The 14,375-nt window shown below is 38.3% G+C and overlaps 1 protein-coding gene across 3 annotated transcripts in view; it reads right to left on the bottom strand.

Moving 5' to 3' along the window:
- Positions 1-13,752, bottom strand: part of ESD (esterase D) — a 678,542-nt gene extending 664,790 nt beyond the window's left edge. Inside the window, exon 1 of one of the 3 annotated variants that reach the window (XM_044071586.1) lies at positions 13,618-13,752. The gene's annotated coding sequence lies outside the window, so the exon portion shown is untranslated. Of the gene's footprint in view, positions 1-13,601 lie in introns of all 3 variants that reach the window. The other 2 variants (XM_044071587.1, XM_044071588.1) reach the window with 2 other exon arrangements.
- Positions 13,753-14,375: the final 623 nt, after the last annotated feature.

Here is a 14,375-nt window from a genome sequence, read left to right on the forward strand (position 1 = left end):
GTTCTCATGCATGTCTTTGCCAGTTAGTAAAGCCTTCTGTCCTTATTAATATAACATCTGCAGACATCCCCTACTCTTCATTACATTGGTGGTAATGTCATAACACATCTGTCTCCTCCTGTCCCTCTGAGGAAGGTGAGGAGAAGATGCACCATTCACTTATCCATCTCTTGGTTAAGACTTCAAGCACCTGGCTCAGTATTAGAAACTAGTTCACCATCTGTGCTTGTGAACACCCTATACACCAGCCATTGCATCAACTCTGCTACAACATTTAGTTCACTTTATTATAAAGGATCATGTATTTTGATTAAAGTATTCATATTACAGTAAACAGTATTGATTATGTTTCATTATTTCAGCATAACATAGTAAACTCTGTATGCATACTTGCTTAAAATAATATTTGACGTCCATCTGTGAAAACACATTATTCTGGTGTACTGTTAGATGATATGTGTCTCAGTTATTAAGGTTATTTCCTATAGATGTCATATTTCAAACAGCTACTGTGTGAATTTATGAAAATGATAAAAAAGTTTAAAAGCAATGAAGCTGTTTTGGGTTATGAACTGTAATGAAGATTAACTGATTGCTCTTTCTGACAATTACCTCAAAAACACTTAATAAAAAAGTCAAGAACCATCCAGCAGAAAATCAGTTTATGTTTCCCTTTGAATCTGCCAACCTCATATTACCAATTTTGCTTTTCCCTATTCAGCCTGAAAACAGACAGAAGTTATGGAATGTGAAAAAAGTCTGTTAGCTTTTAATGATAACTATATGTGTGTGGGGGGTGAGGGGTGGGGGTGTGTGCAGGGAAGGTTGTAGTTAAGAAGAGGACAAAATGTCATTATTCTAAAGAAGATGGTATGGTTTAGGATTAAAACTGTGAATATCTAGGAGAAAAAGAGATGAGGATACATTACTTTACAGAGAGTGTGATGAAAAAGAGGAATGCACTGTGCTCACTTCCAGGAGAGCAGTGACAGGTAGGAGTAGTAAAATAGTGGAACAGTGGTGGAAGTGTAGATAGGAAAGGGGGTATGATAGTAACAAATTAGGGAGCTATCTGCATTCATTAATACTTCACTAATTATAGTATACCTGGTGGTCTCTTTCTATTGCCATACTTGTATGGTATGTATGGATATAACTCTTTTAGGGCCAACGTTTTCTAGCATCTCTCACAAACTCCATGCCAGTTATATTACTGCCTAAACCTTTGGTATATAGCTTTAGTTGACAAATTCCTCACAAAACTTTATTGTTCATCCATAAATTTGTTTGCAAATGTGGTGCTTTTCCTTTCTATCTCTTACCTGTCCTCCAGGCCACACTTATTTAACAAACTCTGACAGCTGTACTCTCTTGTACCATTTTTGTTCCATTAGTCTTATTAGCTTCTTTTTTATGTCTTTTAACTGTGATCCTGAAAGCTTAAGCACAATATACAGTGTAAGAAGGGGAGGAAAGCACTAGTGTTCAAAAAGAACTGAAGTAACAACATTCTTTAGCTATTTATTTGAAAATAAGAAACATAAGCATTTCTGTCTTTCTCCATCTAGGTATAGGGAGCAATGAACAATAGTTTTGCTACCATTCCCAGATCTTTTCTTTGTAATAACAGAACAAGCTTCTGTATACATACCCTGCCTCAGCAGCAGCACTGAACAAAGTGATAATAACAAAAGTAGGTTTTCTAAATCCTGCACCAGTGCTTGGTTTCTCACTTCATTCAAAATACTTGTTTTAGTTCCAGTTTCCTTTGGCCTAAGTTGGGTGCCACTAGTCATCTGACATGTCTGGTCAATGATAAATATACTGTTTGATCACTTTGTGCTGCAACTCAGTTGCTCCCCATACCAGTGCCATTCCTGCCTCTCCTAAAACCACAAGAAGGAGGTACAACAAGAAATAACTACATTGTTTTCTATGAAGATGTAAGGTAGCTTAACATTTTTAACAGACATGGCAATCCATGTATACACATTACAAACTGCATGGTGCACAAATTCCAATGATAAAGTAATCTATTTAAGAAACTTTATAAAACAAATACAAATGCTGAAAAAGTGTTTAACAAATAACAAAGGAGTGGCTGTAGCGAAGCAGCTTAGAACCACAAGTCACCTTTTGGGGCACAAACAATGTGATTTAACGTTTTAACAGTTTGGTAGTTTAATAGATCAAATATGCATGGTATAAAGAAGCAATGATACATAAATAATGAAGAAATAATGTAGGTAGAAAGAGCTGCAAAGGTGTTATTATACATTGGGAGGGGACTGGGGACTGGCTGGGTTTAGAAATCAAAAACCAAGGAAAGAGTACATCTGCTAAAACAGGGTTTGAACAGATGCAAAGCATGTACATTGGAAATGCTGGGTCTATATTATATTGTCAGCAGGTGAAAATGTCGACTCTGACTTGTTCGACACCAAAATGTCAAACTATAAAATTAGCAAACGGCCAAATCAACCGATTTGGCCAAAGAAGTTGGTTGGCCAAACACAAACGCCACACAAAAACAAATGTATTTAAATGGGGGGCTTCACCCCCCCAATGTGCAGGGTTGTGCCCCCACACCCCCCCAACTAAATATCCTAACTCTGAGACCACACTACAGTCAGGGAAAGGGCAGGTGTAAGACAACGACCAAACAATTTTGTTCCGTTCGCTAATATTGTAGTTTGACATTTTGGTGTCAAACAAGTCAGAATCGCCATTTTCACCTGTCGACAATATAATATAGACCCGGAAATGCTATGTATTTCAGAACATCTAGAAAGAAAGTGATGAGTATGAGGCATTTAAAAGGCATAACACTGATATGTTATATATAGCAACATAGACTGCAGGAGAAAATAAAGGAGTGGGGTAGAAGATAGTGGATAATAATCCAGGGGATCTGAATCTGCAAAGATCAGTCTTGGAGATGCATACCTCTGGCATGAAGATGGAGCAGGAGTTGATCAAAGTCCTGGACCAAGAGATGTTGAACCAAATGATGCAGGACTGTACCAGAAAGGATAGAATTTTAGATGTGGTTCTAACCCATGCATTGTATGTTATGGATATCCATGTTAATGCACTGCTAGCCAATACTGATCATGTTATTGTATGCTTTAGAGTAAGAGGGAAAGGTAAAATAAAAAAAAGCAAAGACAATGGTATGGAATTTTTGAAGAGTGGATTATGCTGTGTTGATGAAGATGATCAAAGAGGACTCAGGAGACTGGAAGCTAAGTGATGGAGTAAACGTAAGCAATGATTATGGCTCAGGTATGTGTTACTCAGAATTATGGACAAGGATGTGAAGAAGAGGCTAAAAGACAAAAAAGAATGTCAATATGGCTGTATTTCACTACAAAGCTAACAGTTAAGGCAAAAGTTAGGGTCTACAAGAGATGGGGTGGGTAGACGGAGGAGATATGGTAGAAGGAGACCAAAAAAATACAGACAACAAAGATGGTAAGGAGAGCAAATGTTACAGATGAAATAGAGTTAATAGAAAGGATCAAGAATAGAAACAAGGGATTTTAAGCAGACAGCAGAAAGAAGAATGGGACAGACAGAACTGGAGGAATGGAAGGCAGGGCCAGGACATGCTCTTATGCTGTAATATCATGAGGGTTGTGATGGAAAGGACACTGCCAGGAATTAGGAAAGGGAGTAGTGAAATATTAAAGTGGACTCTCCTGGATCCATACTCTCTAGTATGATGTTTTTAAGAATATTATATGGATCAGAGAACAGGAACAACCTCTTTGCTAATGACACAAAGATATATGTAGCAGAGTATGATGGGGAAAGAGTCTCATGAAGGATCTGGAAAGATTAATCAGGTGGTCATAAAGATATCAGTTGAGGTTTGGTGTAGACAATTGCAAAATACTGCACTTAGGCCACAACAGTCCAAGTGTAAAGAATAAGATGGGGAAAGTGGGACTGAAGGAATGTAGCAGGAAACCAAATATGGGGGTGTCAGTGAGACCCCCAAGAACAGAGTTATAGTACAGAGGCATCAGTAAACAGAAAGCTAGGAAGCATCCTCAGGGGTATGCATTCCAGAATTAAAGCAGCAGTATTTCCACTCTGTAGGGCCTTAGTCACATGACACTGTCCATACTGTGTGCAGTTCTGTAGGTCACATAAAGAAAAAGATTTCAGACTGCTGGAAGAGGTCTCTAGGAAAGTTGACAGAAAGATCCAGGGCATGGAAGGGAAGGAATATGAACAGAGTCTAGAAAAATTAGAGTTCTTCTTACTTCAGAATGGAAAGAATGGGAGGTGTGTGGTATTACAGCACAACATCGTGTGTGGGAGATATGAAATGGTCATTTTGAGCAAGACTTTAGAGGCTGATATTATAGCACATGTGATGGAAAAGCTAAAAGTAGTGTTTTGATCTTATTTTAAAACCATTGATCAGAATAGGACTGCACTTACTGGTTCTTACTGATTTATGCAATATTTAGTTATATTTAAATAAGTTTTGATAAATTTGTTTTGTTTTCCTTGCTGGTAGTTCAGCTGTTGTGTTGTGTTATGGTATCACCTAACTGAATCCATTAATTCCCGAGTTGTTTCCTTGAGCTTAGTCAGCCTCCATTTTTACAAATTATAACTTAGCTACTGTTACAGCAAAGTTTTAACCAAGTGTGTGGGCAGTCTGAGAAATAATGACTATTCTGTGGCAGAGGATAAGTTGATGCTAAGTCTAGAAAACTACTGTTATTTGCTGTTGCCATAAGCTGCTTAAAAGCTGTTTTTTTTTACTGGCTTGTTTAAATTCTTAGCTCAGATATATTGTCTTGGGCTATGCTTAATGCAGCACTACGCAAAACTGTATTTGATAGATGCAGGCACTTTGATTATAGTTTTATTCCTAACATGCCTATTCAGAACCACATTCATTAGTAGGCTGTGCTAAAAGCATAAACTTTTTCAATGGTATGAAGAAACAGTTACTATAAGCAGTTTCTACTTTAGTAGAGCACTTACAATAGTTAACTACTGTGCTACAAATATTTTTATCCTCACTAGCATATAATATTCTGTATGCATAAGACTTTATTAAATATAACAAGCACTTAATAACAAACCAAGTACCATACAAATAAGCCTTTTTTATCCTTAATTTTCTACACTCTTGGACCAAAATGGAAGTTCAGCCAGCCTGTCTTCCCTCTTTTACCAGCCATATAGCACTTTGTATGTTCAGGCTGTATAGCAACTGCCTGATGCTCACAAACACTGAGCTATTACTTATCACAAACTACCTGTGAGAGATGCAGTATACAGATTCTGAAATGGAGCCATCACTCACACAAAATCCACAGTCTGTGAGTGCCACAAACTTTTCACAACCCACAGCACAAATATATGGAATATTATCATATGCTGAGTCTGTAAAAAGTCATTGCTTAAGCCTCCAAGGTCTAACATGACTAGGTCTCAGTAGGGGAAATTAAAAACATAGCATATACTGCCATATTGATAACTGAGTGTTACCAGGACAAAACATGCCCTAAACCAAGGATGTTTAAACTGTATACTAATAAAAATGTACTGGTGATTGGTGTCTCCAAAAATGTACGAGTTGGCATAATGGTTAAAGTCTTTGCCTTCCATGCACAAGGTACAAAGTGTGATGATCCTGACTTCTGGCCAATGCCTGTTTGGAATTTACATGTTCTTCCTGAGTCTCTGTGGGGTTCCTCCCACTTCCAAAAAAACATGCTGGGTGTTTCCATTTCAAACTCACTAATGGATGGAGCTGTGGGCAGCAGCATAGACTCTATATGGTGCCCTATAGGGGGAAGAGTTGTATAGACCAACCACTTTGGGCATCTACTGTGGTGCGCAGTATCCTCAAGATAGGAGAACACAGATCACAGACTGCTCACCATGGCAGGAATAGCCACTTAATGGTGTAAAATATGGCTCTATGTGATTCTGTCACGTTGAGTAATGTTACCAAAATGGGCATGGGTACTTTCCGGTGATAAGTGGGTTGAGGACCTGGCTGACTCTAACTTACACCAGGGACCCATGCTAACAGTGGGAGGGGTGTGTGCATGCCCCTATTGGCCAGTGTGTGCCTGCCATAAAGCCCAGCATCCCTGAGTCGATAAACTACTAGCTGGTCAGTGTCCAGTTGCCCATGCTGGGTTACCAGGGATAGCTCTGTTAAGCAAAAGCTGGACATAAAACCACTCAACCTGCCAAACATAAACTAACAACTGCTACACTAACAGGTTCACTAACAGGATGGAGCTTGGAAGTGGATGACATGATGGTACTGAGGAGGCTGGACATCCTATGTAGCCAAGGGACAAGATGTGGCTTGGGATCCAGAGTCTACTACTCAGGAGGAGGACAGGATAGAAATGGTGTGGGAATTGTGGTGAGAGAGAGAGAGAGAGAAGATTCAGAAGGCAATGAGGGATGTCATCAGAATTAGTGACAGACTCATGGCAATCAGACTCCAGTATAATGATAGGATAGTATTCCTAATGTCACCTATGCCCCACAACAGGATTGTGATAGTAAAGAGAAGAGTACATTCACACAGCAGTTGAAGGACCTATTAGATAAAGCAGGACACGAGGATTTGGTGTTGATAGTGGGTGACCTGAATGCACATATCAGGACAGACAGAATAAGATAAGAGGACTGCCTGGGTCTACATGGGTGGGGCAACAGGAATAAAGAAGGAGTGGCCATTCTAGGCTTCTGTCTGGCTAATGGCATGATAGTAGCCAACACATGGTTCAGAAAGAGAGACATTCACATGCCAACATGCAACTCAGGTAAACTTCCTCTTATTAAGGAAAGGGTACTGGGGTAGAATCACTGATTGCAAAGTCATCCCCAGTGAAACAGTTGACCCACAGCATAAACCACTGGTTACCACAACCATCTACAAGCAGTGGTCAGAGAAGACTCTAAGGCCAACAGAGACCAGGCTGAAGACCTGAAGGTTGACTGGAGAGAAAGTACACCAGTTCAAGGAATTACTCAGGGCTCTAGCACTCCAAGAAGAGGAGGAAATAGGTTAAAGAAGAATGGCAGTGTCTCAAAACAGCATGTGTGAGGACTACAGAACATATATTTGGCTGAGCCAAGTATGGAAATAAGGTACATAAGGAAAGCTGGTGGTGGAATGCAGAATTCCAGGAAGTCATCAAAAGAAAGAAGGAGTGCAGGAAAATATGGGAGATAGAAAATATGGACCAGGCTAGGAAAGAATACTGGATGGTTAACAAAGAGGCTAAGAAAGGGGTTGCAATAACAAAGAACAGGGCACCAGAGACAACCTACCAGCTTCAAGTGGCAAAAAGAAACTATATTAGGTTACAAAACAAAGACATAAAGATAAAGAAGATAGTCAAACACCCTTCATAAGGGATGCCAGCAAGAACCTGCTCACCAGTCCACAGGACATCAAAGGCAGATGGGAGCAATACTTCCATCAGCTTCTGAATGAAGAGAACCCCACAGAAGCTGTACTGCCCAGAAACAGCCAACAACAAGAGAAGAAGAAGAGCCCACCACAGAAGAAGTAAGAACAGCACTAAAAAAATGAAGTAAGAGAAGGCAGCAGGCTCAGAAGAGATCACAGCAGATATGATAAAGATGTTGGGTGAGATAGAGGAGAAATGGCTCTTGAGGGTACTCATAGCAGTGTGGAGAGAAAGGTGGATTCAAGATGACTGGAGAATAAGCATACTCATGCCAGTGTACAAGAACAAAGGGGGCATCCACAAATGTAGGCAGTACAGAGGTAACCAACTCTTGTCACATTGCATGAAAGTTTTGGAGAGGGTGATTGGTAAATTGATAGAGTAGTAGAACGTAAGAAGTGGGAGATGAGCTATTTGGATTCAGATCAGGATGCAGCACAACTTACCCAATGTTTTCAGGGAGACAGATAGTTGATTAGGAGCTAGACATGAGGAAAGAGTCCAAGTGGGCATTACTAGACTTGGAGAAAGAATATGACAAACTCCCAAAAAGCTGATTTGGGCAATCTTGCATTGGTTGAAAGTCCCAGAAACAATGGTAGAATTAGTGTAGGCTATTTACACTGGTAAAATTAGTGTAGGCTATGTAAAAGGACCCAGCTGACTCAAGTACAAACAGTGTTTTGTCTCTCAGAAGGGTTCCCAGTGGGTGTGGGGTATGCATCAGGGTTCAGTTCTGAGCTCACTGCTGTTCATACTGGTGATAGATTGATTGCATTAGCAAACTGGGTGGAGGGGACAGATCAACAAAGTTGCTGTATGCAGACCATTTGACATTACAGGCAGAGACTGAGCAAGAACTTCTGCAAAGGATAGGAGAATGGAATGCAAAACTGAAGGCACAAGGGATGAAATTAAGTCCAGATAAGACAGTGGTAACAGCAGCATACTGGAGAAATTAGAAAAAGATAAGAATTGCGATTAAAGGGGTGGCAGTGGAAAAGGTTAACAGCTTCAGGTATTGTGGAGGGGTATTGTGGAGGGGTGATTGAGGAGAAGGGAAGGCTGACTAAAGTCAAAGCTAGAATCAGAGGAGCTGCAGACAACTGGCATAGAGTGCCAAGTGTAGTTTATGACTTTTTTTGAGTTTTACCTATGAATATTCTGATAAAGAAGTAGAGTTTTTGGATGTTAAAGTTACTAAAAATAATTTATCCACTGTGTCTACTACTATGTATAAGAAAACTGTTAGAAAGAATAATGTTCTACACTATGGCAGTATGCATCCAAATCATACGAAATTCAATGTGTTGAAAGGACAGATATTTCAAACTATGAGACTTTTTAATGATGATGATAGTCTCATTGTTGCATTACAAACACTTAAACAAGAATTTTTAGAAAGAGGCTATAGTAGTAAATTTATTGATTCTCAAATAGCAGAAGGACGGCGGCACAGATCAGGTAAGTGCCAGCCATATTTTCCCCCCTCCCCACTAGTATTAACAACAGGGATAATATTGCCAATACATTCTCAAGTGATGCTTCCACTGATACCGCTAGGAATAAACTAAGGATGCCATTGACCTTTGCCAGTAATGTGCATGTAGCATGTGATATTGTTAAAAAGAACTGGGATATTCTGTCTACCGTACATGAGTTGAATGGGGTCATTGGCACACAGCCAGATTTTGCTTTTAGAAATAATAGATCACTTAAGAGTCAGTTCTGTTATCGATCCTTTAATACTAAATCAACTATAATATCTGATAGACTTGGTACATATATGTGTAGGAATTGTATGGCCTTGTACACATATACATATTGGTAATCATTTCACCCATACCACTTTGGGTTTTAAGATAGATACTGCTTTTTATGCAGATTGTCGAACAAAAAATGTTGTCTATTTTTGCTATTGTACTACCTGCTTCTCATTTTACATAGGGAAAATGAACAGGGTGTTTAAGGACAGAATACTTGAACACCTTAGGGATATCAGGAATGTTAAAGAAACCAGCGCACTATCACTACATGTAGCTAAAGAGGGTAAAGAACATAAATTTAGCTTTATGGTACTAGAGATTCTGCATAGTACCAAGAGAGGAGGTGACATAAATAATAGAACAGAATCTAGTGAACAGAAATGGATTTTGTGCTTTCAAGCTGATAAACCTCCTGGTTTAAACAACAGAGTTTCCCTGAAACCCTTCCTTAAAGCACGGCCATTAAAGCATTGATCTCTCTTTTAATATTTTATCATATATGTTTCAATAGTCCATCTTTTATTATTTTTTACTGTTGTATTTGTTACCAGTTTTAAGTACATATTGTTCATTTAGTCTGTTTTATTAAATTTTTTAACGATCTATATATTCTACAGATGTATTTTATCACATGGCTTTTAGCTATGATGCACATTTTATCTGATTTTTGATTGGATGTTTTAGTGTTTAAATATGTAAGTTGTAACTGCTATTCTATCTTTGTTGGTCTGATGAAGCGGATGTTATTCCGAGAAAGCGCTTACTTACTACAATAAAGGACATACTGATTTTCACTGCTGTGTGGAACCAGATTATTTTTCTTTTTCTTGTATTCTCTGAGCTTCTAGTATGTTTCAGTATGGTATGATCTACTAGTATGTTTCAGTTTGAGATGAGCTGCTAGTATATTTTAGTATGGGATGAGCTGTCAGTATGTTTCAGTATATGTTTCAGTATAAAGTGAGCTGCAGGTGTGTTTCAGTATGGGGTGAGCTGCTAGTATGTGTCAGTATGGGGTGAGCTGCTAGTATGTTTCAGTAAAGGATGAGCTGCTAGTATGTTTCAGTATGGGGTAAGCTGGTAGTATGTTTTAGCATGGGATGAGCTGCAAGTATGTTTCAGTACGGGGTAAGCTAATAGTTTGTTTCAGTATGGAGTGAGCTGCTGGTATTTTCTGAGTATGGGATGACCTGCTAGTATGTTTCAGTATCAGGTGAGCTGCTGCACAGCCCTATTTGCTTTGCCAAGGATGGTTTACACCCCTTATTCCAGGGCTTCTGCACATTGGCTAAAGCCATAGCTGCTTCCATAGTGTCTGTTTAAGCAAAATTCTTGCTAATGGATCTACCAACTTAAAAATACAACAAATAAAGCACCAAACAATATCAGTGTGGTACTGCTCAATGGTAGAGCTTTAACTAGCAAATCACCTAACATTGAAGCTCTATTGAATTTGGAGCACATTCATGTGTGTATTAGTGTTGAAATCTGGTTTTAAAATGCAGAAAACACACCCTCTATACCAGGGTTTTGTGCCTGCAATTCCTTTAGACCTGATGGCTACTATGTTAGAATATCCATATTTAGTAGAGACCAGGTTACCTCAAAGCAGATTCATAGAGATTCACAAACAGTTGTTGAGATTCAGCTCACTTTGTATAGAACTAACTATCAGATCATAGCATGTTACAGGACGCCCCTTGAAGACCCCTAAAAACTGTCTATTTCTTAAAAACACTGGATGAACTTCAAATACTCAAAAACTCCATCATTTTGGGATAATTAAACTGTCTGTCAATAAACTGAGAGACCTACACCTCAAATGTAGGCAATGGCCATAAATTCCTTGATTTCATAAACAAGAATTTCCTGGATCAATTTGCCAAAGATTCCCTAGATGGCAAAATGTTCTTGACCTGTTACTTACAAATATAACACTTATATGTACATTTCCTCTGGTATACCCTTTCTCAGTCAATGTGACCACAAATTTGTAATCTTCTCATTCAAAATCCCTAGACCAGCATGGTATTCAGATTTTAAATGTACAAATAATCCTACTATTCAAAGACAAAGTCTTAAAGTTCAAGTATAACTGTTATCCAAAAATGTGGACACAACTAATATTTATGCAAATAAATTCTATGCTCACTTAGAAAACTGTATAAATCTGTCAGTCCCAACCAAAACCAAACAAAATGAGAAGGGTTACAGCATATCAGCCTGATGGTCCACATCTATAAATAAAAAATAATGCAAAACAGAGGATTACGATCAGGTCGACAATCTGCTTATTTTGTGTTTGAAACATCTGCTTATTTTGTGTTTGAAACATCTGCTTATTTTGTGTTTGAAACATCTGCTTATTTTCTGTTTGAAACATGGATGCCAAGAAGATTTAAGGTAATGACAGTTCACATGATCATAATTCTTTGTAGTGCATGAAGCTTTATCTGCTCCTTGTACTACTAGTTACAGGGGAAAACATCGATAAGTGTTTTCTCGGCTTTCAAGCCATAAAACACTTCGCAAGCACTATCAAGAGATATAGTGTAATGCAATCCATTACATTTACCTTTCATACCTCTCAACTGCTATATTTTCACAGGGTGTACAGATTACTGCTTCATATTTTTGGTCAGTTCCTCATAAAATCTGTTTTTTCTTTGACAAACCACTGAGGAGTGAAGTCTCTAAATAATGGCATACATTTGAGTTTCAGAGTTTGTATCCTTCAGAAAACGGATGTTAACATATCCTATTATTCTAGCAACTAAGTGTGTTTGGGGAACTCAGTGAAACATTGCCAGACATTCAGCCTGTAGAAACAAATCTTTTTTTCTGCTGCTTTGATTTGCTGGACAGTACTGGCAGACTTTACTGCCTGGTGCTATAACCAGTTTTAACAACTTTAGCAGGGGAAAAGGTTGGGTCACATGCCACTCTAGCCTAACTGGTTTGTCTTTTTGTGAATATCAGAACATAATCAGCACACTCCATGCACTACAAAGGGATAAATCTCATTAGAATATGTAGCAAAATTAGAGATCAAGATGGCTACCGTCCTGTAAACAGTGCTGGTACACAGCTCAGCAATTTATCTAAATATTTTCATCAGCTATAATTGAGATAAATAACTTATCTACCAATACCTGGGAAGAGCATTAATATAAGAATTACCTTTACCATTTAGAGGAGCAAAAACACTGAGAAAGTCAGAAAAAAGGAGGATTGAAGCAGATAAGACAGGGAATCTGTTCCACATGTGCCACTCATGAAATATACTGCTGCTAGGCGGTACAAAGCTGATAGAAAACAGGGAAAGAAAGAATAAAGAATCAACAGGAAGGGAAGCAATAATGTCCCAGGAATCAGAACAAATGGACAGTCAAAGTACCAAAGCAAAATTCTCTTTAATAGCTTCCCCTGAAAAAGATACCATGTCTAAAACACCCAGAACAGATAAACTCCAGGAAACCAACAAATCCACAAATAAAAATAAAGCAGAAGCTACCAACTTAGAAGATCTAAGAACTGCACTCCTGCCTATACAAGCTGCAATCTAAAGCTTTTCTACCCAGCTGAAAACATTCGGAGATTCTATAGATAAGATTCTCACAAGGATGGATAAAACAGAGGGAAAGATCTTTGATCAAGAGGGTAAAATAGAGAAATTACAAAAGGAAGCCAATGCCAACACAAAAAGCATCCAGGAATTGCAAAGCAAAATAATGGACCTAGAAGCCAGATCCAGATGCAATAGTATCATCATAAGGGGCATTCCATAAAGTGTAGAACAAAGCAGGATTCCTGAAACCATAATTTCTATATTTACACTATTCCTAGGAAATGAAGCAGAAACAAAGCAAATAACGATCGAAAGAGCCCATAGGGCACTTAGATCTTCTCCGATACCAAATAAACCAAGAATCATCTATGCCAAAATACTTAACTTCCAACATGTTAACAAATTACTTATAGCAGCTAAAAACAAAAAAATGTGTTGAGTGGGATGGTTTAAAAATATCTATGTCGCAAGATCTGTCTCCACAAATAAAGCTAGAAAGACAGAAAATGGCCCCATTCTGCACATTTCTTATCAATAAGCAAATTAAATTTCAAATGAAGTACCCCAACACATTATCATTTTCTCAGCAAGGAAACAAGTACTCTGCAAATAATAACTATGAAGCGGCCTCGACCTTCTTAAAAATCTTTAAGGTAAATCCGGAAGGTGAAACACGCAAGAATTGAAGAAAAAAAAAAAGAAGAGATGATAAAATAAAAAGAACATCAGGAACATAAATGCGAACATATTGCTAGTGAAATAAAAAAAAATAAATAAAAATAAAGAAATAACTACCAGCTTCTTCGCTAACCTTGATCCATTTTCTTTGTGGACGGTTTGATTGAAGGAATAAAGTATCAGGCCTCAACTCCACATGATCCAGAGTAGACTTAATAAACTACAACATCTCACACACATGAACGACCGATGAACCTAAGCTGCACCTTGACCTACACTACTCATGAAGCAACGAAGCCTTAAAGCTACAGGTAACCATAGAGCTTAGTTTAAAGCAGGAAGAATGGAGAATTGGCGAGATGCAGAGAAACGGCCCTACAACCCAATAAGGATTCAAACCGAAAACAACGCGATGCAAGGGAGATTAATCGGAGATGAAAGAGAAAGCTTCCTCATATGAAAAGCAGGGTAAATATCATGATCACTTGAAGAGGCTGCGGAAGAACGATATGTACTAATAAGAAAAGCAATTCATCTCTTAACCCGAAATTATTAATTTCAGATATAGTGAGCACAAGCAAAAGATATTAAACTGTTCTTTTAAGAACAGAAGGGATCCACCGAACTGAAAATAATTCCTTTTTCTTGAAAATGGGTGGTGGTTTAGGTTGAGTGGATGGTCCACCCCACCTCCACGATCAACAAAGCTCATAATGTACAGAGACATTTAAAAACTGAAATAAGTCACATTAGTATTTAGTTGTGTATTCCACACTAAACTGACCAGTGTGCAAAGGTAAAATTAAATGATTTACAGTCTGGAAATGGGTAAGATGGCTACACCAAATTATGTTGCTGAAAGCTGTAATATAAAAATTGGATTGTGGGGGG

This window comes from Protopterus annectens, chromosome 5.part0 (assembly GCF_019279795.1).
Source record: "Protopterus annectens isolate FY-2018-M chromosome 5.part0, PAN1.0, whole genome shotgun sequence".
Lineage (NCBI taxonomy): Eukaryota > Metazoa > Chordata > Ceratodontiformes > Protopteridae > Protopterus > Protopterus annectens.